Genomic DNA, 27450 nt, shown 5'->3' with positions numbered 1-27450 from the left:
ATAAATTGAATCCAGACATCATAACAACCATATGAATTTAAATACAGGGAGTGCAGAATTATTAGGCAAGTTGTATTTTTGAGGATTAATTATATTATTGAACCACAACCATGTTCTCAATGAACCCAAAAAACTCATTAATATCAAAGCTGAATATTTTTGGAAGTAGTTTTTAGTTTGTTTTTAGTTTTAGCTTTTTTTAGGGGGATATCTGTGTGTGCAGGTGACTATTACTGTGCATAATTATTAGGCAACTTAACAAAAAAATATATATATACCCATTTCAATTATTTATTTTTACCAGTGAAACCAATATAACATCTCAACATTCACAAATATACATTTCTGACATTCAAAAACAAAACAAAAACAAATCAGTGACCAATATAGCCACCTTTCTTTGCAAGGACACACAAAAGCCTGCCATCCATGGATTCTGTCAGTGTTTTGATCTGTTCACCATCAACATTGCGTGCAACAGCAACTACAGCCTCCCAGACACTGTTCAGAGAGGTGTACTGTTTTCCCTCCTTGTAAATCTCACATTTGATGATGGACCACAGGTTCTCAATGGGGTTCAGATCAAGTGAACAAGGAGGCCATGTCATTAGTTTTTCTTCTTTTATACCCTTTCTTGCCAGCCACGCTGTGGAGTACTTGGACGCGTGTGATGGAGCATTGTCCTGCATGAAAATCATGTTTTTCTTGAAGGATGCAGACTTCTTCCTGTACCACTGCTTGAAGAAGGTGTCTTCCAGAAACTGGCAGTAGGACTGGGAGTTGAGCTTGACTCCATCCTCAACTCGAAAAGGCCCCACAAGCTCATCTTTGATGATACCAGCCCAAACCAGTACTCCACCTCCACCTTGCTGGCATCTGAGTTGGACTGGAGCTCTCTGCCCTTTACCAATCCAGCCACGGGCCCATCCATCTGGCCCATCATGACTCATTCTCATTTCATCAGTCCATAAAACCTTAGAAAAATCAGTCTTGAGATATTTCTTGGCCCAGTCTTGACGTTTCAGCTTGTGTGTCTTGTTCAGTGGTGGTCGTCTTTCAGCCTTTCTTACCTTGGCCATGTCTCTGAGTATTGCACACCTTGTGCTTTTTGGCACTCCAGTGATGTTGCAGCTCTGAAATATGGCCAAACTGGTGGCAAGTGGCATCTTGGCAGCTGCACGCTTGACTTTTCTCAGTTCATGGGCAGTTATTTTGCGCCTTGGTTTTTCCACACGCTTCTTGCGACCCTGTTGACTATTTTGAATGAAACACTTGATTGTTCGATGATCACGCTTCAGAAGCTTTGCAATTTTAAGAGTGCTGCATCCCTCTGCAAGATATCTCACTATTTTTGACTTTTCTGAGCCTGTCAAGTCCTTCTTTTGACCCATTTTGCCAAAGGAAAGGAAGTTGACTAATAATTATGCACACCTGATATAGGGTGTTGATGTCATTAGACCACACACCTTCTCATTACAGAGATGCACATCACCTAATATGCTTAATTCGTAGTAGGCTTTCGAGCCTATACAGCTTGGAGTAAGACAACATGCATAAAGAGGATGATGTGGTCAAAATACTCATTTGCCTAATAATTCTGCACTCCCTGTAGAGTCTAGGTGTCTAACCACAATACTGACAACTGCAAAGATGAGGGTTTCAACTGGTATCGCCCATGCTAATATAGCTTATTACCCTGCAGTTCAATACTGGGTGCAACCCAGAACCGAACATGAGAAGATGAACTGTTCACCCATAACATATATTAATGATATAGATAAACAACCTGAGTATGGAGAGTATAGTGAAGGAGCTGTATACCTCAAGAATTATTGATAAAGCAGTTGAGGTCAACTTCTATATTTAAACCCCGAGGCTGGAGACATTTAAGCAGATATATCCACTGGGTTTCGCGCTGTGAGAGGTCCCTTATTCTGTTTGAGCCCCTCCAACCGAAATACACCACGTCGATCCCACAAAATTGAATCAGAGATGGGTCTTGTTTATGTCTCTTTTTAAAATGCATCGAGACGCTGTGATATTCAAAGCCCTTTTTTTTATGTTCGCTAAATGTTCAGCGATTCGCACCCTGAGCAATCTTTTAGTTCTCCCCACATAGAGTAGACCACATGGGCACCATAATAGATAGACTACATAGGAAGAGTTGCACGTGCTAAATTCTTTAATTTCAAAAGATCTACCATCACTTCCTGTTATTTCACATTTCCCCCTGTTGTGTGTTTGTACTGTCCGACAACATATGCACCTTCGACAGGGAAAAAAACCTTTTAGGTCGATTTTTATAGAAGGATTGGGGGGATCCAGAATTTTTCGGACAACCCTATCCCCAAAATTTGGTGCCTTTCGGTAAATAAACCGAGGCTGCTCTGGTATTATGGTCCCCAAATGTGTATCTCTAGCCAGGATATACCAATGTTTACGAAAGATGGTTTCAATATCCCTATATTGAGAGTGGAAACCTGTTAAAAAAAACCATTGATGTTGACTGTTAGATTCAACAGATTCTTTCTTCCTTAGACATTGTTCCCTCGGTACATCTGCTACATCTCTTATGATGTTATTCAATTTAGTTTCATTGTACCCCTTCTGTACAAATCTCTGTTTCAACATAGTTGCTTGTTCTATATAGTCAGATTCCTCAGTACAATTTCTCCTCACTCTTAGGAACTGTCCTTTCGGTATTCTTATTACTGGGTGGAATTACACACTCATCCAACCGGGTTGCACCATAGTTGTCCTGGGTAACCTCTGGCTTCAGCATACTGGATCTTAAGTGGGACACCACAAAAAAAAGAAAAAGAAAACTGACGGACCGTCCAACACCCAGCTTTGGTTCTTCTGTCAGTATACAGCTTCCTCCGGTCTGGAACCAGGATTAGTTATTATAGTTAGGCACCCAAGATCTAGAGGACACTGGCTTAGGTGCAAACTGCAACTCACTTTATTGTAAACTCGCACAGAATATATATACACCACACAAAATCAGATACCAGCTTGATCATTTTATGCAAACAGTAAGATAATTAACATAGCTAAGGAACAGCCAACATAAACATAAATCTAATTAAACAATAAGCTATATAACAACTAAATCAAGGGTAAAGGTAAGGTGGGGGGGAGGGGGGGGACTTTGTATGTGTAGGGTTTAAATAAAGATATACAGTATACCACAAATCAAAATGTGTAATTAAACTTTATTTTCCATCTATTGATGGTTAATTAAGAGCATATTACAGTTGTGTGTTATAAGGGAAAAACTTGCATGCTACTATGTTCTAATTTTTAAGCAAATATAAACCATCAGCCTCCAGTGAATATAGTGAAAATAAACTCAGAAAAATATATATATAGTACATGTATAGTGACCGTGAATTACCGTAACTGCAACCACTTAGTAGTGTACTAAAAAACACTGCGTAATAAATGTAAAAGAAAAATATGAGAATGGTGCGCTTAATCAATAATATGTCATAAAGAAAGATACTCAAATAATGAATATGATGAATATCCAAACAAACAAATAAATAAATGTGAATAAAATTCCTACTAAAGCCCAATGGTAGGAGTCAGTTCATATAAAGGTAAAAATCTCATAGGGATAACTTCATAGAAGAAAAAACAGAAAAAACATCAATCCAAACATCGACTGTTTGGGTCACCTCCAACAATGACCCAAGGATCAAACAATGCTCATCAGATAGTCAGATAAGGAATCCTGCTGATGGATCTGTAAAGGCATCCAGGTCCCAGGCGAAGACGAAGAACTACATCCAAAACTTGGCATCAAAACATCTTGGGTAATTCCATATATAGAGGAAGTAAGGGTAAAAACCACAGTAAAAATCAATGGGAGTAGTGACACACTCGCCTCCTCCCCATACTTCTGTAAAACACCACCAGAACTGATGTCACAAGGCTCCACCAAACGTGTTGCGTCACTGGTCACATGACTTCCTCAGGGATAGGAGCCAAGTGACAAGCGCCCGGTATTTATACCCCCTCTAACCAATGGGTACGCCTTAGTGAGAGGTGAGTCATCAGTTCATCTGTGTCCAATGTAGTTAATTGGCCAATAAAAAACGACCTAGCAACCGAAAGGTGATAGGTTGTAGCGCTTATTTTTGTGCATAAGTCAGTTGACAACACATGCCAAATGTTTCAAACATACATATACATGAAATCTTAATTTCAGTGACACCAAGTGACAAAAAAAAATTTTAACAAATAAATCAGAACGAAGCAGTCCTCTATTGTGACCAAACACAAATAACAGTCCAAAAGTGTAGAAAAGGGAAAAAAAAACATAGTGTGATAACATACGAGGTAGTATTTATTAAAAAGGTTAAAAATGAACACTCACATTTGGAAGAAAGTCATAGGCATATCACAAAGTGCAAGAGCGATGTGTTTCAACTAAACAGTCATCATCTGGGGTGTGGACCCCCACAACAACACCGCTATTTATAGATGAAATGACCCCAGCTAGAGTGACCATGACTCCGGAAATGACATCACTTCCTGTTGGTAGACAGGAAGTGGCGGCCGCTATTTTAAAACGTCCCATTTCGATTCAAAAAGTCTTACCAATAGAATAGAAAAATATTGCCAATAAATATTAGATGAATAGGCAATATAAATATGGCCAGAACTTCTATATCAGCCATATAGAACGAGAATGAGAATGTTATTTGTGTTTGATCAAAATAGAGGACATTTTTTTTTTCACGAATCACACTTAGTCACTTGTAGCCAGATTCATAGAGAGATACGCCGTCGTAACTCTGAATCTGCGCCGTCGTAAATTTAAGCATATTCTGGAAACCAGATACGCTTAAATTAGGCTAAGATACGAGCGGCGTAAGTCTCCTACGCCGTCGTATCTTAGGGTGGAATTTTTCCGCAGGCCGCTAGGTGGCGCTTCCACTGAGTTCGGCGTAGAATATGTAAATGACTAGATACGCCGATTCACGAACATACGTGCGCCCGTCGCAGTAAAGATACGCCTTTTCCGTAAGAGGTACGCCGGCGTAAAGATAAAGCTGCCCCCTAGGTGGCCTAGTCAATGTTAAGTATGGCCGTCGTTCCCACGCCGAAATTTGAAATTTTTACATCGTTTGCGTAAGTCGTCAGTGAATAGGGCTGGACGTAATTTACGTTAACGTTGAAACCAATACGTCCTTGCGGCGTACTTTGGAGCAATGCACACTGGGATATGTACACGGACGGCGCATGCGCCGTTCGTAAAAAACGTCAATCACGTCGGGTCACCACCCATTTACATAAAACACGCCCCCTCATCCTCATTTGAATTAGGCGCGGTTACGCCGGCCCCATTTACGCTACGCCGCCGTAACTTAGGAGGCAAGTACTTTGTGAATACAACACTTGCCTCTTTGACTTACGGCGGCGTAGCGTAAATACGATACGCTGCGCCGCCGGAAAGATGCGCCGCCGTACCTGAATCTAGGTATTGGTGTCACTGAAATTAGGATTTTATGTATATGTATGTGTGCAACATTTGACATGTGTTGTCAACTGACTTATGCACAAAAATCAGCACTACACTTTTTTCATATTAACTGTTTTTTGCTTTGTCACAGCTGTGTTGGCAGCTAACTTTTTTGTGTTCACTTATTGCACAGCGCAGTATATCTTTTTATAAAATAAAATAAAATACATACAACACTAAATGGCGGACAAACATGAAAACATTTTAGACATTCAATATGCAAATTAATACGGAAGTATTTTTAATACAAGATTTCCCAAAAAGGAATATTGGAGAGAAGCTAAATCCAAAAATAAAATATATAAAGTATACGCAATAAGAACGAGAGAGAGAGGATAATAGTGGTGGCAAAAAAGATAATGCTGCCAAATTTATTTTATATAAACAATTATAGACATACACTACGTAAGTATGAGAGGAGGACATCTAGTGGACAAGAACAATATCACCACTGAAAGGATACTCAATATATTAAAAACATATAAAGGTGACCCGAAATACTTATAGATACACAAAAATAGTGGTTTTCTTGTATAAGACTATACGTAATAGATAAGTAAATAGAAATGGAAGTAAAAATTAAAAAATTAACATCTAGAAATCAGAAATAAAACAATTAAGGTAAAAATCAATGTTTAACCCTTGAGAATGGAAAGATTTCATTTCAAAAATTCTGAGCATGCGTCGACTTCATTCTGAGCATGCGTGGATTTTTGACCGATGGATTTCCCCACAGACGATCGATTTTTTCTATCGTTTTTTTAACCATAAGAAAAATTTAAAACAGGTACTATTTTTTTTCTCCGATGGAAAACAAACCGATGGGGCCCACACATGATCGGTTTGTCCGATGAAAACGGTCCATCGGTCCGTTTTCATCAGACGAACCGATCGTGTGTACAGGGCATTAAGGATCCTGTAAATGAAATTGGGCAAAATGTTTAGGGACACTATGCTTAGTAAACCCCATACAAATCTTTTCAATATGCTCTCTGATCCTTATCCACATTGGGCGTTTAGTCCTACCAATGTATTGTTTCAAGCATGGACATTGGAGGACCTACACCACCCGCTCTGCCCTACAAGAAATAAAGTATTTGCTCTGGTATTCCTTATTGGTAACAGTGGATTTTAATGTATCGCCTCTTTGGCCATTCAGCCTAGTATTCTTGCATGAATAACATCTCCTGCATGGAAAGAAACCTTTTCCTTGAAAGAAGGTAAAACTATTTACTTGACTGGGAGGATCAGGGATATTTTTCGCAATCATATCCCATAAGGTAGGTGCTTGCCTATACATACATTTCAGAACTATGGTACAAAACTGGGAGTCAGCTCTTAGAACGGACCAATGTTTCTTAAATATTTTTCTATTTGCTTATGATGTACATTATAATTCAGAATCATAGGGAGATCATAGGTGGTTCTTCCAATTCTTGATTTATCTTTCAGTAGAGATGTCCTCTCCATTCTGGTATCTTCTTCTATTTTATGATTAATGAAATCTTCATTGTATCCTCTTTGAAGAAATCTATTACCAATAAATCTTGCCTGTTCATTGAAATCTTGTTCATTCGTACAATTTCTACGTAATCTAATCAGCTGGCCCTTTGGTATATTGGTAAGCCACGGCTCTTGGTGGCAGCTATCTGTTGGAATGTAGCTGTTCTGATCAACCTGCTTGAAAATGGTTTTCCTGATGTAATTTTAGTCTTTAAATTCTATAATTAGGTCAAGAAAGTGTATTGATGTGTTGCTATAATCCAGTCACAGCCGTATATTTTTCATGTTAACATTCAGCTGTTGGAAGAACACTTTCAGACTCTCTTCATCAACCGTCCAGACTACTATGACATCATCAATATACCACTTGTATAATAGGAGTCCACGCGGAGGGTCTTTGTACACACTTTCTTCTTCCCATTTTGCCATAAACATATTGGCTACAACTTGGTGCATAACAAGCGCCCATGGCAATCCCCTTGATTTGTTTATAATAATCAGAGTTAAACCAAAAATAGATGTGAGTGACTAAGCCCATAATCCAAACACTTAAGTAGATATGATTTTTGTTTGGATGGTAACTCACTAAAAGTATTAAGGACCCATTTAACTGATTGAATAGCTTTGTTATGGTCCTTCTATGATACAAGAGGTATATTGATGATGTCATAGTAGTTTGGACAGTTGATGAAGAGAGTCTGAAAGGGTTCTTCCAACAGCTGAATGTTACCACAAAAAATATACGGCTGTCACTGGATTATAGCAACACATCAATACACTTTCTTGACCTAATTATAGAATTTAAAGACCAAAAATTTCATCACAAAAACCTTTTTCAAGCAGGTTGATCGGAACAGCTACATTCCAACAGATAGCTGCCACCATAACCTGTGGCTTATCAATATACCAAAAGGCCAGCTAATTAGATTATGCAAAAATTGTACGAATGACCAAGATCCCAATGAAGATTTCATTAATCATAAAATAGAAGTCACCAGAATGGAGAGGACATCTCTAACGATAGATAAATCATGAATTCAAAGAACCAACTATGATCTCCCTATGATTCTGAATTATAATGTACAACATAAGAAAATAGAAAAAATATTTAAAGAAACATTGGTCGACTCCCAGTTGTCTAACATTCTACCAGTAGTTCCGAAATGTACGTATAGGCGAGCACCTATCTTATGGTATATGATTGCGAAGAATATCATGATCCTCCCAGTCAAGTAACTAGTTGTACCTTCTTTCAAGGAAAATCCACTGTTACCAATAAGGAATACCAGATCAAAGACTTTATTTCCTGTAGGACAGAGCGGGTGGTGTATGTCTTTGCTTGAAACAATACATTGGTAGGACTAAACGCCCGATGTTGATAAGGATCAGAGAGCATATTCAAAAAAATTGTAAAGCCCTGTACACACGATCGGTTTGTCTGATGAAAACGGACCGATGGACCGTTTTCATCGGACAAACCGATCGTGTGTGGGCCCCATCGGTTTGTGTTTTTCATCGGTGAAAAAAAATAGAACATATTTTAAAATTCTCCTATGGATAAAAAAACAATAGAAAAAAACGATCGTCTGTGTGGAACTCCATCGGAGAAAAATCCATGCATGCTCAGAATCAAGTCGACGCATGTTCGGAAGCATTGAACTTCATTTTTCTCAGCACGTCGTTGTGTTTTACATCACCGCTTTGGACACGGTCGGATTTTTGACTAATGGTGTGTAGGCAAGACTGATGAAAGTCAGCTTTATCGGATATCCGACGAAAAAATCCATCGGATTAGATTCCATCAGATATCCGATCGTGTGTACAGGGCATAAGAGGTTTACTAAGCATAGTGTCTCTAGACATTTTGCCCAATTTCATTCACAGGATCCTTCAGTATTGAAATTTTGGGCAATTGAAAGATATAAACCTCACTGAAGAGGAACTGAGTAGATGTGAATCAAAATGGATTTTTGAAATTAAATCTTTCCATCATGAAGGGTTAAATATTGATTTTGACCTTAATTGTTCCATTCCTGATTTCTAGATGTTCATTTTTTAATTTTTACTTCCATCTCTATTTACTTATCTATTACGTATAGTCTTATACAAGAAAAACACTGTTTTGTTGTATATATATATGTGCATTTCAGGTCACCTTTTAATGTTTTTTTATATATATTGAGTATCCTTTCAGTAGTGATATTGTTCTTGTCCACTAGATGTCATCCTCTCATACTTACGTAGTATGTCTATAATTGTTTATATAAAATAAATTTGGCAGCATAAACATTCTTGCCCACGAGATGTCACCACTATTATCCTCTCTCTCTCGTTCTTATAGTGTATATTTTATATATTTCTATTTTTGAATTTAGCTTCTTCTCTCCAATATTCCTTTTTGGGAAATCTTGGACTAAAAATACTTCTGTGCTAATTTGCATATTGAATGTCTAAAATGTTTCCACGTTTGTCCACCATTTAGTGTTGTACTTATTTTTGTTTATTTTATTGTGTGCAACCTATCACCTTTTGGTTGCTAGGCAGTTTTTTGTCTACGATGGATGTTTTTTCTTATTGACCAATTAGCCGACCCGAGTATAAGCCAAGGACCTAATTTTACCACAAAAAAATGGGAAAACATATTGAGTATAAGCCTAGGGTGGGAATGCGGCAGCCACTGCAAGCTGAAAAAAGGGTCAACAATGCCCATTTGCACGCCTCACTGTGCCCATTGCAGTCTCACTGTGCCATACCTCACTGTGCCCATTGCAGTCCCACTGTGCCAAACCTCACTGTGCCCATTGCAACATCACTATGACATACCTCACTGTGCCCATTACAGTCTCACTATGCCCGAGTACCTGCATTCTTGACAGGCGTACATTTTTTAAAAGTCGCGGCTTCCTCCTGGTGTTCCCTTCCGTGATAGGCATTTGACACTGTTCCGCCTATCACGGAGGTCAGCTCATCCTCGGACTCAGTTTCCCAGCAGACACTGTGTTCAGTGTTCCGCCAATCATGGAACAATCTTTCATCCTTGAACAAGAGGACGTCCGCGATTAGCGGAACACTGAACACAGTGGGGCAGATCCTCGTACAACGGCGCATTAGTGCGCCGGGTGTAGCGTATCTAAGATACACTACACCGCTGTAACTTACTTTTTTTGTTTTAAATCCTCAGCGAATTTGCGCCGTAAGTTACGGCGGCGTAGTGTATCTCTTGCGGCGTAAGGGCACGGAATTCAAATGGATGTAATGGGGTGTGTTTTATGTAAATACGTTGTGACCCGACGTAAACAACGTTTTTTTTAACTGCGCATGCGCCGTCCCTGGGGGTATCCCAGTGCGCATGCTCGAAATTTGACCGGAAGAAGCCAATGCTTACGACGGTGGCGTCATTCGACGGGAACGCCACCTATCGGCCGCCGAAAAATTGCAGCTTAGATCCAACGGCGTACTAAGACGTACGCCTGTCGGATCGATCCCAGATGCCGTTGTATCTTGTTTTGTGGATACAAAACAAAGATACGACGCGGGAAATTTAAAATTACGCCGGCGTATCAGTAGATACGCCGGCGTAATCCTTTTGTGGATCTGCCCCAGTGTCTGCTGGGAAACCATGTGATAGGTGGAACACAGTGTCAAATGCCTATCACGGAACGGTACACCAGGAGGAAGCCTCGACTTTAAAAAAATGGACGCCTGTCAAGAATTCAGATATTGACTCGATTATAAGGGGGGTATTTTCAGCCCTAAAAAAAAGGGCTGAAAAACTTGGCTTATAATCGAGTATATACGGTAACTACATTGGACATAGATGAACTGATGACTCACCTCTCACTAAGGCGTACCCATTGGTTAGAGGTGGTATAAATACCCAGCGCTTGTCACTTGGCTCCTATCCATAAGGAAGTCACGTGACCATTGACGCAACGCCTTGGGTAGAGCCTTGTGATGTCAGTTCTGGTGATGTTTTATGAAATTATGGTGAGGTGACGAGTGTGTCACTACTCCCATTGATTTTTACTAGACATGTGCACAGCAAAATTTTTAGTTTATTTCTGTTTCGTTTCTGTTCGTTTATCGTGGTTCGTAACGAGTCGTAATTTCGTAAGACGTTAGTTACCGTATTTGTACTCTTTAGTATTTTGGTAACACTTTTTTTTCCGTTGCCGTTTTTTTCTGTTAGTTTATTTTTCGTTGAATCGAGATTAGTATTTTCGTTATATTTTGTATTCTGCCGCGTTCGTATTTTTAAAATGATTTTATTCGTTCCTTCGTTTTTACGTTGGTTTAATTCTCGTTGTTTTGCTATTCGTATTTACATTATATTTTCCATCATGCCGCGTTCGTATTTTCGTAAGAAATATATCTTCGTTACTTTATGATCATTCGTATTTTCGTGTCTAATTTCCTTTGATTGTAAAAACGTACTTTTGTAGATTTTATTGCATTCGTAATTCTGTTAGAATACATTTTACGTTTATTCGACACACTACTCGTCGTAATTTTGTAATTCGTACTTTACTGTGATTGACTTGACTGTCTTAGTTAGCACACACACCCTGTCTAGAATGAAGTCTGACGTAGAAGAAAACTAAAATATGTCAGATATTACAAATACAAATCTAGAAATTAGATGCACTGCAGTCTAACACAGAAAAAGACACAAGGAGCCAGGAGGTAATGAGAAAGAAGCTCATTGGGGGAAGGAACAAACCTCTTCAGAGGAAAGGGACAGCGCTCAGTGGCTATTGGTCAATGTCCAGAAATATTTCAGTACTAACGAAAGCTAATTTACATTATTTCATATTTTCGTTGTTTTCATTTCCATTTTCCGAAGATTCGTAATTTTTTTTTCGTTAGTTTTGATTTTAGTTTTTTATTCTTTGTTCGGCATTTCGGTTGTTTTCTTTTCGGTCTTCGAATATTAGTAAGTTTGCATTTTTGTTCATTTTGTTTTTCGTAATTATTTATTTTTTTTGGGTTCAGTATTTTCGTTGTTTCTATGTTTTCGTTTCTTTCTTCTTTCGTATCTTCGTTGTTTTCTATATTCGTTATTTTGAAAATATCGTTATTTGTTATTAATTGCGCTAAACCGTTCGTTCATTCGTATGTTAACGAATCAACTAAAATAACGAAAATTGGCGGAAAACGTATTCGTAACAAAAAAAATTGCACATGTCTAATTTTTACCCTTACTTGGTGTAAGCTGTTTATTTTACTAAATAAATGTACTTTTCATTTGGCAATATTGCACTATGGCTGTTCTTTGTCTCTTCTGAGCACCATTTATACAAAAAGTGTCATTCCTTGGAGTGATCTGTTTCCTCTTAATATGGAATTACCCAAGATGTTTTGATGCCAAGTTTTGGATGTAGTTCTTCGTCTTTGCCTGGGACCTGGATGCCTTTACAGATCCATCAGCAGGATTCCTTATCTGACTGTGCCTTGTTTGACCCTTGGGTCATTGCTGGAGGTGAGCGGCCAATTCATAAATTTACCAGTCGATGTTTGGATTGATGTTCTGTCTGTTTTTTCTTCTATCACGTTATCCCTATGAGATTTTTACCTTTTATATGAACTGACTCCTACCATTGGGCTTTAGTTGGACTTTTATTCACATTTATTTATTTGTATGTTTGGATACTCATCATATTCATTCTTTGAGTATATTACTTTATGGCACATTATTGAATAAGCGCACCCTTCTCATATTTTTCTTTTATATTACAGTTGTGGAAATACAGTTACTGTTGTTTGGTCCAGGATTTGCTGATCCTGAAACAGAGGATCAAATATATGGCCTATGCGTTTCACGGGAATCTATATTTAATAATATTTAGTATTATTTAAGCAACACTAAAGGTTCATTTTTTATTAGATCAATTGATTGCTGTAAGCAAGAGCATTTAAATATCACTTATCTCGTTTTTCCTTTTGACCTCCAAAATACAGTAATCCAGGTTTGAAAATGCCATATTCTGTCTCTTCTCTTCTTGCTTTCCACCAGCATCTGAGCCGTTTTGCATGGTGGAAAGCAGAATGTGCTCACCCCCTCCCTATGACTACAGCCCTGCGTGAAGATGCTCTCTTATCCCTCACAGGCATGGAGGCTAAGCCTAATGAGAACTGTAGTTCCCATTAGGCCGTGAATAAAACTGACTCTATCAGAATAGTGACCAAATTTTCGCAACAGCATATTCAAATGCGACAGATTTTTAAAAAATTTTGGCCCCTACTTCTAGCCGACAATACGATATCAAAATATATAAAACCATATCCTGAAATCACATTTAAACGGACTCCCTCACTGAGGGATCGCCTTGTCCAAAGTCACCACACCAGAAAGGAATGTGAGACATCTACTATTGAAGGTACTTTTTCTTGTGGTAACTGTGACATTTGTCGGTTTATATATACCAATGACGTCACTCTTTTACCCAACGGTCGCATTCACAAACTAAAGTTCCGTGTCACCTGTCAATCGGTGGGCGTTGTCTACTTGGCATCTTGCCAATGTGGATGTTTCTATGTTGGCAAGACCAAGAGACCGTTTTTTAAACGCATTAGAGACCATGTCAACCCTCTATATAAGCGTCTAATGACCACTGCTTTAAATAGACATGTAGGTTGCCTACATGACTTTGATCTTAACGCTGTAAGTTTCTCAGCCCTGGAGCATGTTCCTATACATGTTCGAGGTGGAGGAATTGACCAGACCTTACTCCAACTTGAAACCAAATGGATACATCAGTTAGATGCCACTAAATTTCCGGGGTTGAACGAATATATCAGTTTCAAGCCCTTTCTGTGAAAGAAATATTTATAAGAAATTCTATTATTAAATAAAATGGTGTGGCCTCTACGTTATTCCATCTAGGAAAGGTGTTATGGTCTGGTCATTTCCTCCCTCCTCATTACATCCTGCTCTATTGCCACTCTCCAGCAGGTCCTACATGTATCCTACTTTGACCACCAAACTTTGCCCCATATTCCACCTAGTGGGCAAGTTCCGGCACTGGCTAAAATCAACCCACCTGCTCCCATTTATGATGGGGGCAATAATGTGTTATATATTGCTATATATCATTATAACAACCACATTTACTTCCTTTGAATATTGATGTATAATTTATGAATCAATAATAATGTTGTCGATTTTTGATTGTATGTATTGAAATATACTGAATACATATGTTTGTACATATAGTGTAAACCCTACATTTTTCATTTCATTGATAAATATGTTGTATATAATTTTTTATTTTGGCTTGGGTCTCTGGCTTGGCAATTTTTCCTTTCTGGGTTCACCTATATGTGGGACTAGCTTGAGCCCTAATTAGTTCTGGAGGTAATGCGCATCCTTCCCAACAAGCCACTACAGCCCTTTTCCATACATCAGCCCATTCACATCCCTGTTCAGGGTCTCTCTCCCCTTCTTATTAGTGATTTTTTGTTTGTCTTAATTCTTTATTATATTTTGACTTCTACAATATAGGATCTACTGCTTTTGCTTTCATGTTTGATTGCTTGGTTTGCCTTGATCAGTCAGCTTGCGGTCATGGTCCACGCCGCTCTGTGTATGTGTGACTGTTTTGGTGCTGCTGGCTGGCAATCGCTCTCTTTTAGTGCTCTGTGTTCCTCCCCTCTGCACTCATACGTTTCCTTCCTTTTTTCCTTTTTCTCCAGAGTGCGGCTCCGCTGATTGGCCGGTGTCATCATATGACACGGCTGCTTCAGCGCTAAGGAGTGTGGGAATTGTAGGCATCTCAGCGACCATGTGACCTCTGAGATCCAATCGCGATGCACCCGCCTCCCCAACAGGCTATATATAGCATGATATGATCATTATCTGTCTGCTACCAACAGGGTACTGACAGATGTCTTTATTCCTCTTAAAGATAGGTAAGTTTCCATCCTGCAACCATTCACTCTCCTCACTATTGTCTCCTCTGTGTAAGGTTTGAATACTTATGGCTAAACCTTCACTTTTTCATTTATTTTCATTCATTTTCTACCCTTTTTAACCACTTAACCACCAGCCGCCGTCTATAAACGGCGGCAAGGTGGTTGCTTAACTGGGGGTCGCCGTTCTGAAACGGCGCCCACCAGAAGCAGTAATGCGCGCCGCCTCGGGCGCGCACACAGAAAATTCTGTGCGCGCCGGGTCTATGAGACCCGGCGCTACACAGATCACGGTAATTGACCGGCAACGGCGGTCTTTTACCATGTGATCGCGCCGTCCAATGACGGCGCGATCACAGGTAAACAAACCGGCGTCATTTGATGACGCCGGTTCCTCCCTCCTCTCGCTGTACCGATCGGTACAGTGTGAGAGGAGAGCGCGGATGGCAGCAGCAGTGTGGGATGGATCTGTGACTATTGCAGTCACAGATCCATCCATCCCTGCTCAGCCATCCCTGCATTAACCCCTGCAATACTCTGCCTTCCCTGTGCAATACTCTGCATTAACCCCCTGCAATACTCTGCCTTCCCTGTGCAATACTCTGCATTAACCCCTGCAATACTCTGCCTTCCCTGTGCAATACTCTGCATTAACCCCTGCAATACTCTGCCTTCCCTGTGCAATACTCTGCATTAACCCCTGCAATACTCTGCCTTCCCTGCGCAATACTCTGCAATGCTCTGCCTTCCCTGCGCAATTACTCTGCAAAACACCCGCGCAATACTCTGCAAAACACCCGCGCAATACTCTGCAAAACACCCGCACAATACTCTGCAAAACACCCGCGCAATACTCTGCAAAACACCCGCGCAATACTCTGCAAAACACCCGCGCAATACTCTGCAAAACACCCGCGCAATACTCTGCAATACCCCCGCGCAATACTCTGCAATACCCCCGCGCAATACTCTGCAATACCCCCGCGCAATACTCTGCAATACCCCCGCGCAATACTCTGCAATACCTCCGCGCAATACTCTGCAATACCCCCGCGCAATACTCTGCAGTACCCCCTGCCAGTACTCTGCAGTACCCCCTGCCAGTACTCTGCAGTACCCCTTGAGCAATACTCTGCAGTACCCCCGCACAATACTCTGCAATACCCCACGCACAATACTCTGCAATACCCCACGCACAATACTCTGCAATACCCCCCGCACAATACTCTGCAATACCCCCCACACAATACTCTGCAATACCCCCGCACCATACTCTGCAATACCCCCCACACAATACTCTGCAATACCCCCTACACAATACTCTGCAATACCCCCCACACAATACTCTGCAATACCCCCCACACAATACTCTGCAATACCCCCCACACAATACTCTGCAATACCCCCCACACAATACTCTGCAATACCCCCCACACAATACTCTGCAATACCCCCGCACCAATACTCTGCAATACCCCCCACACAATACTCTGCAATACCCCCCACACAATACTCTGCAATACCCCCCACACAATACTCTGCAATACCCCCCACACAATACTCTGCAATACCCCCCACACAATACTCTGCAATAACCCCCGCACCAATACTCTGCAATACCCCCGCACCAATACTCTGCAATACCCCCGCACCAATACTCTGCAATACCCCCGCACCAATACTCTGCAATACCCCCGCACCAAACTCTGCAATACCCCCGCACCATACTCTGCAATACCCCCGCACCAATACTTTGCAATACCCCGGCCAATACTTTGCAATACCCAGAAAATACTCTGGGGAAAAAAATGTGTTTTAACCACTTCCCGCCCACGTCATATGAGCTCCTTTACTTTGTGCAGGGATATCTAAATGATGCCTGCAGCTACAGGCATCATTCAGATATCATTTTTTTCAGCCGGCGATTCTCTACACCATAAGAACAATCATGGCGGCTGTTCCGCCTCTTGATCGTTCTTACGGGAGGCAAAAAGGGACGTCCCCACTCCCTTCGCCCTCCGGTGCTTCTTCTGACTCACCGCTGCGATCGAAGCCAGGATCGTTTTTTTTCTTGTTTTTTTTCAGGCTTCCCAGCCTAGAGGTGAGATGTGGGGTCTTATTGACCCCATATCTCACTGTAAAGAGGACCTGTCATGCTATATTCCTATTACAAGGGATGTTTCCATTCCTTGTAATTGGAATAAAAGTGATCAAAACATTTATTTTTGGGGAAAAACGTGTCAAACTAAAATAAATTAAGTAAAATGAACAATAAAAATAAAAAAAAATATTTAAAGCGCCCCTGTTCCCGCGTGCTCGTATACAGAAGCGAATGTGTACGTAAGTCCCGCCCACATATGAAAACGGTGTTCAAACCACACATGTGGGGTATCGCTGCGAACGTTAGAGCGAGAGCAATCATTTTGGCCCCAGACCTCCTCTGTAACTAAAAACATGTAACCAGTAAAAACATTTAAAACGTCACCTATGGGGATTTTTAAGTAGCGAAGTTTGGCGCCATTCCACAAGCGTGTGCAATATTGAAGGGTGACATGTTGGGTATCTATTTACTCGGCGTAACTTCGTCTTTCATATTATGCAAAAACATTGGGCTAACTTTAATGTTTTTTTTTTTAAAAAGCACAAAACTGTTTTATTTCCCAAAAAAATGCGTTCGAAAAATGGCTGTGCAAATACCATGCGCGATAAAAAGTTGCAACGACCGCCATTGTATTCTCTAGGGTCTTTGCTAAAAAAGCATATATAATGTTTTGGGGTTCTATGTAATCTTCTAGCAAATAAATGATGATTTTTACATGTAGGAGAGGAATGTCAGAATTGGTCTGGGTGTTCCAGAACGCCTGATGGTGCTCCCTGCATGTCGGGCCTCTGTATGTGGCCACGCTGTGTAAAAGTCTCACACATGTGGTATCGCCATACTCGGGAGGAATAGCAGAATGTGTTTTAGGGTGTAATTTGTGGTATGCATATGCTGTGTGTGAGAAATAACCTGCTAATATGAAACTTTTGTGGGAAAAAAAGAAAAAAAAAAAAAACCTTGATTTTGCAAAGAATTGTGGGAAAAAATGACAACTTCAAAAAACTCACCATGCCTCTTTCTAAATACCTTGGAATGTCTTCTTTCCAAAAAGGGGTCATTTAGGGGGTATTTGTACTTTTCTGGCATGTTAGGGTCTCAAGAAATGAGAGAGGCTGTCAGTACATCAGATGTGATCAAATTGATCAATTTTCAGTAATTGGTACCATAGCTTGTAGACCCTATAACTTTCACCCAGACTAAATAATATCCAAATTTATTTATTTTTTTTTACCAAAGATATGTAGCAGTATACATTTTAGGCCAAATTTATGAAGAAAAATTCATTTTTTGCAAAATCTTATAATAGAAATGAAGAAAAATTCATTTTTTTACAAAATTTTCGTTCTTTTTTCATTTATAGCGAAAAAAATAAAAACCGCAGAGGTGATCAAATACCACCAAAAGAAAGCTCTATTTGTGGGAAAAAAAGGACAAAAATTTCATTTGGTTACAGTGTTGTATGACTGAGTTATTGTCATTCAAAATGTGAGAGCACCGAAAGCTGAAAATTGGTCTGGTTATTAAGTGGGTTTAAGTGCCCAGTTGTCAAGTGGTTAAAGGAGATTATCTGTGGACTTTTCAGCTGCAATTGACTGGTCCTTGATTTTTGCTGCAAACGACTATCCTTTGACTTTCTATCACCAGCTGATGTTTGCTTGCACTCAGACTGTTCATCTAGTTAAATACTCCATTGCTTACACTTAATAATTTAGTTACCCATGTTCTCACTAACTTTATGAAGTATACTAAATCTATTCAAACACTTTTTTTTTTTTTTTTCTCAGATGAATTGAGGCTCTTCAGTGCCCATGTTATTGTCTTACTTAATTCCCCTGTATTCACCTTGATTTTATTACGCTTCAAGGTATGGCTGTTTTACATATATTAACCCTATTGACTCTATTATGGATTTGTTTAGTTGAAACAGATCATAATTTAATAACACATCTTCTAACATAGATTCTTTTTCTTCTGTATTTTTTTTTCAATAACAGTTTTTTATTTTTGAAAAAAGGGCAGTACAAAATATGGCAACATATCTGGTGTAAGAGAAGAGAAGAGGTACACAATTCCAGCTTAATGTGCTTACACAGTGGTTTCATAGTTATTTGTACTATCAGCAGCTTATAAAATAACAGGATTCAAACAAAAGAGAGAAAGGAAAGAGGAGGTGGGGCGGGAAGGGGGGGATGGGTGAGTGGGAGAGGCAAGTGGAGAGGGAGAGAAAAGGAAGAGAGAAAAAGAAAAAGGAGAGGATAGAAAAAGGGAGAGAGGAGAGGGGGAAGCAGGCAAGAGGGGTGGGTGTTGTAGCATACCTCGGTGGTCTGTCGTCGGCTCACGGCGGGTCCTCCCTCACATGCCACCTCTCCCAGACAAGGTCATGATTTCTTCTGTATTTTTAAGTCCTGTCAGTTGAACTTGGATTTCAATATCCACCCTGAGGGGGTTTTTCCTTGACTGGCTGTGCATGAAGCTAGGGTAGGTTTTATTTCTCCTACCTATGGAATTTTGCTGCCAGCCCCCTCTCATGGGCTGAACAGCATTGGCTGCTACCTGGCTGTGGATATATGCGCATTTGCTCCTATGAACTTTGGTTTCTCTTGCCCCGCCAGAGATCCCAGCCAAACTTTTGTTTGTACTCTATATACATGACATGTTTTGTTGAACATATATAATCGAAGTTCTTTTAGAGCTTATATTGTATGCATATGTTAAAATTGTTTTATTCTTTTTCATCTCTTTAGAGTAATCTAGAGAGACGATCTTGTCCTAATTCCCCTGAAGAAGCCAAGAGGCGAAACTAGTAGGGTCGACCTGATCGAAAAAATTATTTCTAGATCCTGCTCCCACAAAATAATTTATGCACTATTTGTATATTGAATTATTATATTTTGTAAAAATTGAATGAATAAACCTTTTTTATATATTTTTATATATACATACATACTTTGTCTGGTTTTCTTCATCGCACCGCAATAATCCCCCCAACTCTTCCAAAAAATTCCCCTCCTTTGAATCTATTTTGGGATGAGGTGCTGTATCCTTTTCTAGGACTCTCGATCACATACCCCCCAATCTAGCAAAAATGAATGCGCACCGCAAACCAGGAAGTCAGTGAGAATAACGATTCAGGAGTGCTGGAGGTGAATAAAACAGCTTGATTTCAACAGGTATCAAACTAGTTACAATGCAAAAACATTACTTTTTACTTTATCAGCTACTGTCAGACTTTTATTTAAGAGGAAAATATTTTTGTCTTTACAACCCCTTTAAGTTGTGATTGTCCTTTATGTAAGTCCTCTATGCATGTTTACCTCCATATACTTGAATGGCATATTAAAGTGGATATGTTGCACTCTCATCTAATTAAATGCAAATAATAGTTATGCTCCTTTTTTTTAACACAATCTCTATAGTCAAGGAACTACGGCCCTGAGGAAGCACAGATGTGAAACGCGATGACCTCTTGACATAACAGTAACAGAGAATAATTGTCTAATCATTCAATTGATCAAATTGATCAGAGACATACAAATTTAATTTTATTTCAAATGTGAAAAAAAAATTAACAATTTTTGGAATAAAGATATTATTAAGTTGTGATTGTCCTTCATTGGTACTGTAAAGTCTGCTCAATCTGTCCTATTTTAGATCATCAAGCAGTAAAGCGGGGTCATCATGACTTCACGCATTGTAGGACCAAGCATATAGGCTTTAACCAGGCTCAAAATCAACTATTGTTATGTCCAGCTTCATCCTTGACCAGGCAGGCGTCCCTTTCCCCAGCTTTTACCGCCAAAGGAAAAATATGCACTGAGTTTCTCCTATGCCCAGTGTGTCAATGCAAGTTTGGCAAAATTGTTGGTTTTACAGCTGATCCTGTTCCAGCTAGTGGAGTCTGCCCCCTTAATGGAATTTACTTTTCAACCAGAAGGCCATCCCTACCCTCCACAGGATACTAACTCTTTGTTACTGGAGCACACTGCCAATGGCAGGGTCCATATTATCATAGTCACATGGTCTGGTATAGAAATTGGGTGGAGGGAATCAGATGGTTTTTGTGACAGACCTAACCGCGACTTATGACGTCGACTGGATGGGTGGTTTATAAAGGCGGCGTTTCTGTTTTCCAGCTGACGGGAAGCCCAAGGGCCACCATTGTACACACAGTTGCTACAGAGGTATTGAATCCACTAATTCTTTCCTTGTGTATCTGTGATTTTTCCTGCCTGCACGTCTCTCCTTGTTGTCTCTGATACTGGTCATGAACTTTAGTATCTGGAACCACTGTGGTTCTTATATCTTTCTCTAATTATAGAATGTCCCCATGGGCGTCCGCTCCATAGGGCAAGGGGGGGCAATTGACCCCCCCTGGAAAATCGAGAAGGTGTTGAAGAGTTTTGCGGCCACGGGGCTGTCTGAGCTGTCCCGGGTTGGATGTCACACAGGCACAGCGAGCAGAGTGAAGCTGCCTCCCCTCCAGTGTTTATGTGTACACAGGGGGAGGGAACCTGCTGTGCCTGTGCTGCGCTGATGGCTGATCTGAGGTACTGAATGGGATGGGGGAGGGGGGTTTGTGCTGAATGGGGGGGCCATCTGTGCTGAAGGGGGGTCTGTGCTGATTGGAGGGGTCTGTCCGGAATGGGGGGGTCTGTGCTGAAGGGGGGTCCATCTGTGCAGAATGGAGGGGTCTGTGCAGAATGGGGGGTATGTGCTAAAGGAGGGTCCATCTGTGCTGAATGGAGGGGTCTGTGCTGAAGGGGGGGTCTGTGCTGAAGGTGGGGTCCATCTGTGCTGAAGGGTTCTTTACATTCTCTAGGCTATATTTATATGGCCATAGAGTGAAGCTGAATTATCTCAAGAGCTATTTCACACTGCCAGCTGTCCGCGTTATTGGTAAAGTGGCGCTTACCATCGTTTTAGCTGCGCTATTCGGCCACTAGTGGGTCGCTTTTAACCCCCGCTAGCGTTTAAAGAAAGGGTTGAATGCGGATGCCCATGAATGTCCCTTCTCTATAAATGGGGTAATTGCTTTATTGCTGCCGACTTGATTCTTCATTAGCACACTGGCGTTCAGCAGCAATTAAATGTCAGTGGTTTGTATAATCACTGCTAAAATATTTCAGATCCAACCCTTACACTACTGTGTTCTTTTCCTTATTTTATACCTAGTCTTTCCTTTTTTTTAAATGTTGCACTCTGTTAAATGTGCTGAATTATAAAGGATTTTTTTGTCATTTTTTCTCTTTTTTTCTGTTCTCTTGATCTTAGCCAGCATTCTGGCTCACCGCTTCAAGTTCCTTTATATCTGGTGCCCTCATTCAATCTCATACTAGTGGCCCACAATGTGAGTAAATATATATATTTCTTCAATAGAGATTGTTTATTATACAATCCTCCAGTTTTTGATAGCTATGTTCCCTTAGTAAATTATTATGTATATTATAGCTTGGTCTTTGTGGGCCCCTATGGCCATATAGATTATCCCAGTTCTGTCCACGGGGCCCCTGTTATGGTTCTCTGATATGGCAGTGTGGAGGCTTGGCCAACTGAGTAACAATTAGACATGGTGAGTATATATATTTATATATATATATATATATATATATATATATATATATATATATCTATATCTATATCTATATCAGAGTTTGACAAATTTACTTGGAATCTAGGAGCCATGAGGTGATCCACAGTTCATTGTATATTACCAGGATGTGTTATGTGGGGGAGGGGTGGATTTCTCACTTTTTATACTGTGGATCACCTCATATTATGATAAACATAACATAACATATGATAAACATGTCCAAGCTAGATATGTAAATAACCTGTCACTCAAAGCAAGGAGAGAGGAAAGGACTTTTTATTTAGACAGGTTTTTATCTGGAAGTCTGTTAATTTTCACTGAACAATAAAAAAGGATTGCTCAGAGCTGGATTAACTCTGTGTGGCAAGACTGGGCACAGATGATAGGAAATATTATACTCTACATTGTGACATAAAAAAAAATGCTAGTGTGCATGGAGCCTAGCTTAAAAGCATTTTTGAGCCATAACATTGTGTGAGAGTATAGTTTTGCTAAAAAAAAAACACTACTGCAAAACCCATTATACAGCTACAGCTTTCTACAGATAACACTACTGGGCCCAGATTCTCAAAGGGCTTACGACGGCGCAACGCAATGTGCGCCGTCGTAAGTCCTAATCTGGGCCATCGTATCTATGCGACTGATTCTTAGAATCAGTTATGCATAGATATCCATTAGATCTGACAGGCGTAAGGCTCTTACGCTGTCGGATCTTAAATGCAATTGTTTTTTCGCCGCTAGGTGTCGCCTCCGTCGTTTTACCGGTCGAGTATGCAAATTAGCAAAATACGCAAATTCCCGAACGTACGCGCGGTCGACGCCGTGAAGTTACGACGTTTACGTTAGATTTGCGACGCGTAATGTTGCCCCTGCTATATGAGGGGCAACCAATGTTAAGTATGGCCGTCGTTCCTGCGCCGAAATTTAAAAATGTACGTTGTTTGCGTAAGTCGTCCGTGAATGGGGCTGGACGCCATTTACGTTCACGTCGAAACCAATGACGTCCTTGTGAATAAAGCACTTGCCTATAAAACTTGCGGCGGTGTAACGTAAATGACATACGTTACGCCGCCGCAGTTTTACGCTCAGATACGAGAATCTGGGCCCTGGTGTTTTTATAACGTCCAGTGTGCATGAGGCTCTTCTTCCAGTGTGGCCCAGGAAGCTCAAAAGTTTGGACACCCCTGCTTTAAATGACAATGGACGAACAAATTAGACTGAGTTAATATGTTTATTTAAAGGATGAACCATGGATGACAAATGCCCAGGAAAGCTCAGACTTGATACAACTTCTTACAATATTTTGGAAGGAACGCAATACATTCCAATACTCTTCAATGTCAAACATTCTCCACCCAAGAGAACATATGATCGTCATCCAAATATGACATCCAAAAGTAATCCCATGTCTGTGAGGTTCATTTGCCTGTCAGAAAAGAAAAACAGAAATTCACAAATTAATAACCAAGTCCATTGCAGGCATGTTATAGATGAGGGAAAAAAACACAGTAAATCAATTAAAAAAAAGTAATGTTTTGCTTCACCCTAAACTGAAGCAGACTACAAGTGACCCCAATGTTTTTCCCTTCATGGGCAAAGCACAGGTTCACTGTATTCAGGATTATTTTGGACACTGTTGCAGCCAAATTGGGATAACCCCTATTTTACATTAGTTACATGACCTCATTAACATAGTATGACATTAAAAAAAAATATATAAAAATTTCTGGTTACCATTTGCTTAACCTATAGTAACATGGCTGGGCGGGAGCTCCCTGGTTCCATGAGGACTTTATATGACATCCTATCAGCCGCGCTCCTGCGCTCCTGTGCACTCTAGCAGCCACACTGTGGCTCGATCTGTCACCCACTGTGTCCAACGGACACAGCGGATGACAGATCGGTGTACCTGGCTGGCCCCGGTATCGCGTGATTGCTGTGACCAATCATAGTGTGCAAAATGAATGGCTTTCATTCGTAGCCATTCATTGTGTACTATTGTCAAATACGTGATTGGTCACAGAGAGGGCCAACCACAGTGCACTGTACCATGTGATAGCTGTGGCCAATCATAGCTCTCCCAGTAATGGCTATGAATGGATGCCATTCATAAAAATGATTGCTGGTAACAGTGATCATTTTTGTTATAAGCAATAATATTGTTTAAAAAAAACTTGATAAGCTCCCCAGTGTAGTGCAATGTCACCATAGTAACACTGCACTGCTCTGGTCACAGTATTTAGCAAAATAATTATAAAGAAAAAATTGTAAAAAAAAAAAAGTTAAATATATTTTTACATATTGTCAACAGTTTCACCACCACACCGGTCACACTATGCTGCTCTTGTAGCAGTGGGCCAGATCCACGTAGCGCATCGTAATTTTAGTCCACCGTAGCGTATCGTAGTAACGCTACGCCGCCGCAACTTTGAGAGGCAAGTGCTGTATTGACAAAGCACTTGCCTCTAAAGTTACAGAGGCATAGCGTAAATCTGCCGGCGTAAGGGCGCGGAATTCAAATGATAAAGATGTGGGCGTGTTATGTTAATTTTACTTGACCCGACGTAAATGACGTTTTTTCTGAACAGCACATGCGCCGTCCGTTGGGGGTATCCCAGTGCGCATGCTACAAATTAACCCGCAACAAGCCAATGCTTTCGACGTGAACGTCATTCTACGCAAAGCCCTATTCGCAAACGTTTTACGCAAACAACGTACACGACGGAAAATACGACGCTGGCGATACTTAACATTGGCTATGCCTCATATAGCAGGGGTAACGTTACGCCGAAAAAAGCCTTACGGAAACTACGTAAAAAAATGCGCCGGCCGGACGTACGTTTGTGGATTCGCGTATCTAGCTAATTTGCATACTCAATGCAGAAATCGACCGAAGCGCCACCTAGCGGCCAGCGTAAATATGCACTAAGACGTACGCCAGTCGGATCTAGCCCAGCTTCAGGCGTATCTTGTTTTGTGGATACAAAACAAAGATACGCCGGAGCAACCTAGCAGTTACGCGGCATATCAATAGATACGCCAGCGTAACTGCTTCGTGGATCTGGCCCAGTATGTTTAAAAAAGTTGTAAAAAAGCTAATTTATTTATTTTCTTCATTTTCCAAAAAATCTTGACAAAAAATTACAACTTAAAAATTAAAACTCATCACGTCTATTAACTATTTCCATACTGGGACATAGTAATATGACGCCGGCAGAAACATCTTCTTCTTCCAGGGTGAACCTTATGTAACGCCCACCTGTTCTTGCCGCAGCCAGGTGATCAGGGATGAGGCTAGTCCCTCGGGACACAGACCATCCCTGATGAGGGTTAAGAACCAATAAAAATGGCTCTTTACCACATGACCAGCTGTGTCCAATCACAGCCGGTCACATGTGTTGTGCTAGTTCTCACCGATCGTGCACGCCCCCTGGGGCGCGCAGTACGGCGATAGGGGATGAGGCGCGTCCCTTGGACACAGCCCATCCCCGATCAGAGTAAAGAGCCTATAAGATTGGCTTTTTATCACGTGACCGGCTGTGTCCAATCACAGCCAGTCACAAATGTCAACAAACCGCTTCCGGGTTTTCCTCCTCAGTGTGTGAGGAAGAGATCTGGGGGAAAAATGTACAGTGATGTGATTATTTATTTATTTTTTTACATGCTTTCACCAGTCAGTTTCCCTGATCAACACCACACAGGTCATATCACAACACCGTGCTGCTCTGGTGACAGTATTTTAATGAATTATATGTTAATGTTATGTGGAAAAAATTATGTTATTTATTTTCCTAATTGTCTAAAATGCCTCTTAAAGTGATTGTAAAGTCTTGTTGAATTTTTTTTTTTAAAATAAAACAAACAAGTTATACTGACCTCCTCTGTGCAGTTGGTTCTGCATGGAGTCCCTATTCGCTGCTCCTGGCACCTCCCTCCTATCAATTGCCCACACAGCAAGCAGCTTGCTATGGGGGCACCCGAGCCGAGTGACAGCCCCCTGAGTCCATTCAGACACAGAGCCCTGACCTGGCCCCATGCCCTCTCTCCCCTGATTGACTAACTGACTTTGATTGACAGCCGCAGGAGCCAATGTCTCAGCCAATCAGGAAACTCATGGACATCGCTGGAGAGAGATGGGGCTCAGGTAAGTATTAGGGGGGCTTAATTTTACCAAAGAAATGTTGCAGAATACAGTTTGTTTACAATTTATGAAAAAAGATTATTTATTTGCAAAACAGAAACAAAGAAAAATTTGTTTTTTTTCCCAATTTTCTGTATTTTTTTGTTTACATAGCAAAAGAAAAAAAAACAGTGGTGATTACATTACACAGAAAATAACTTGCAATCTATTAGACATGTGCTGTTCGTTTCATTACGTATAAAATTTTGGCAAATTTTAGTTTTTTGGAAATTCGGATGTCTCCGAATTTCTGAATTACAATAGTACCGAATTTAAATGAATCCGAAATAATGAAAAAAAATATTTGGACGAAATTTGAATGTGAACCGTTTTCGAATAATTTTTGAATACTTTTCTAATTTGAATAGTTTTCAAATTCAAATTATTTTCAAATTAGAATTTTGAAACAATTTTCAAATTTCCAAAGAGAATAAAATAGAAAATAAAGGAATAGAATAGAAAAAAAATAATAAACTATAAAAGAATATAACAGAAAATAAAATAAGTAAAACAAAACAATAGAATAGAAAATAAAACAGAATAAACTAGAATATAACAGCAACAAATAGAATAGGATATCATAGAATCTAACCATCTTCTGAAATTCAAATTTCAAATAGAATAAATTTGAATACATA

The 27450-nt window shown here is 40.2% G+C and overlaps 1 protein-coding gene and 1 long non-coding RNA gene across 2 annotated transcripts in view; one reads left to right on the top strand and one right to left on the bottom strand.

Moving 5' to 3' along the window:
- The window catches only part of LOC120939904 (papilin-like), an 87139-nt gene that overhangs the window by 44832 nt on the left and 14857 nt on the right, over positions 1-27450 (bottom strand). The gene's annotated exons all lie outside the window — the stretch shown is intronic.
- LOC120939905 lies at positions 14294-19897 on the top strand. The gene is made up of 4 exons (XR_005749379.1): positions 14294-14941; positions 18827-18906; positions 19446-19520; positions 19787-19897. It is a non-coding gene; the product is annotated as an uncharacterized LOC120939905 (long non-coding RNA).

This window comes from Rana temporaria, chromosome 5, assembly GCF_905171775.1.
Source record: "Rana temporaria chromosome 5, aRanTem1.1, whole genome shotgun sequence".
Classification (NCBI taxonomy): Eukaryota; Metazoa; Chordata; class Amphibia; order Anura; family Ranidae; genus Rana; species Rana temporaria.
Note: the sequence above shows the minus strand (reverse complement) of the source record. Positions and strands in the feature narration are given on the sequence as shown.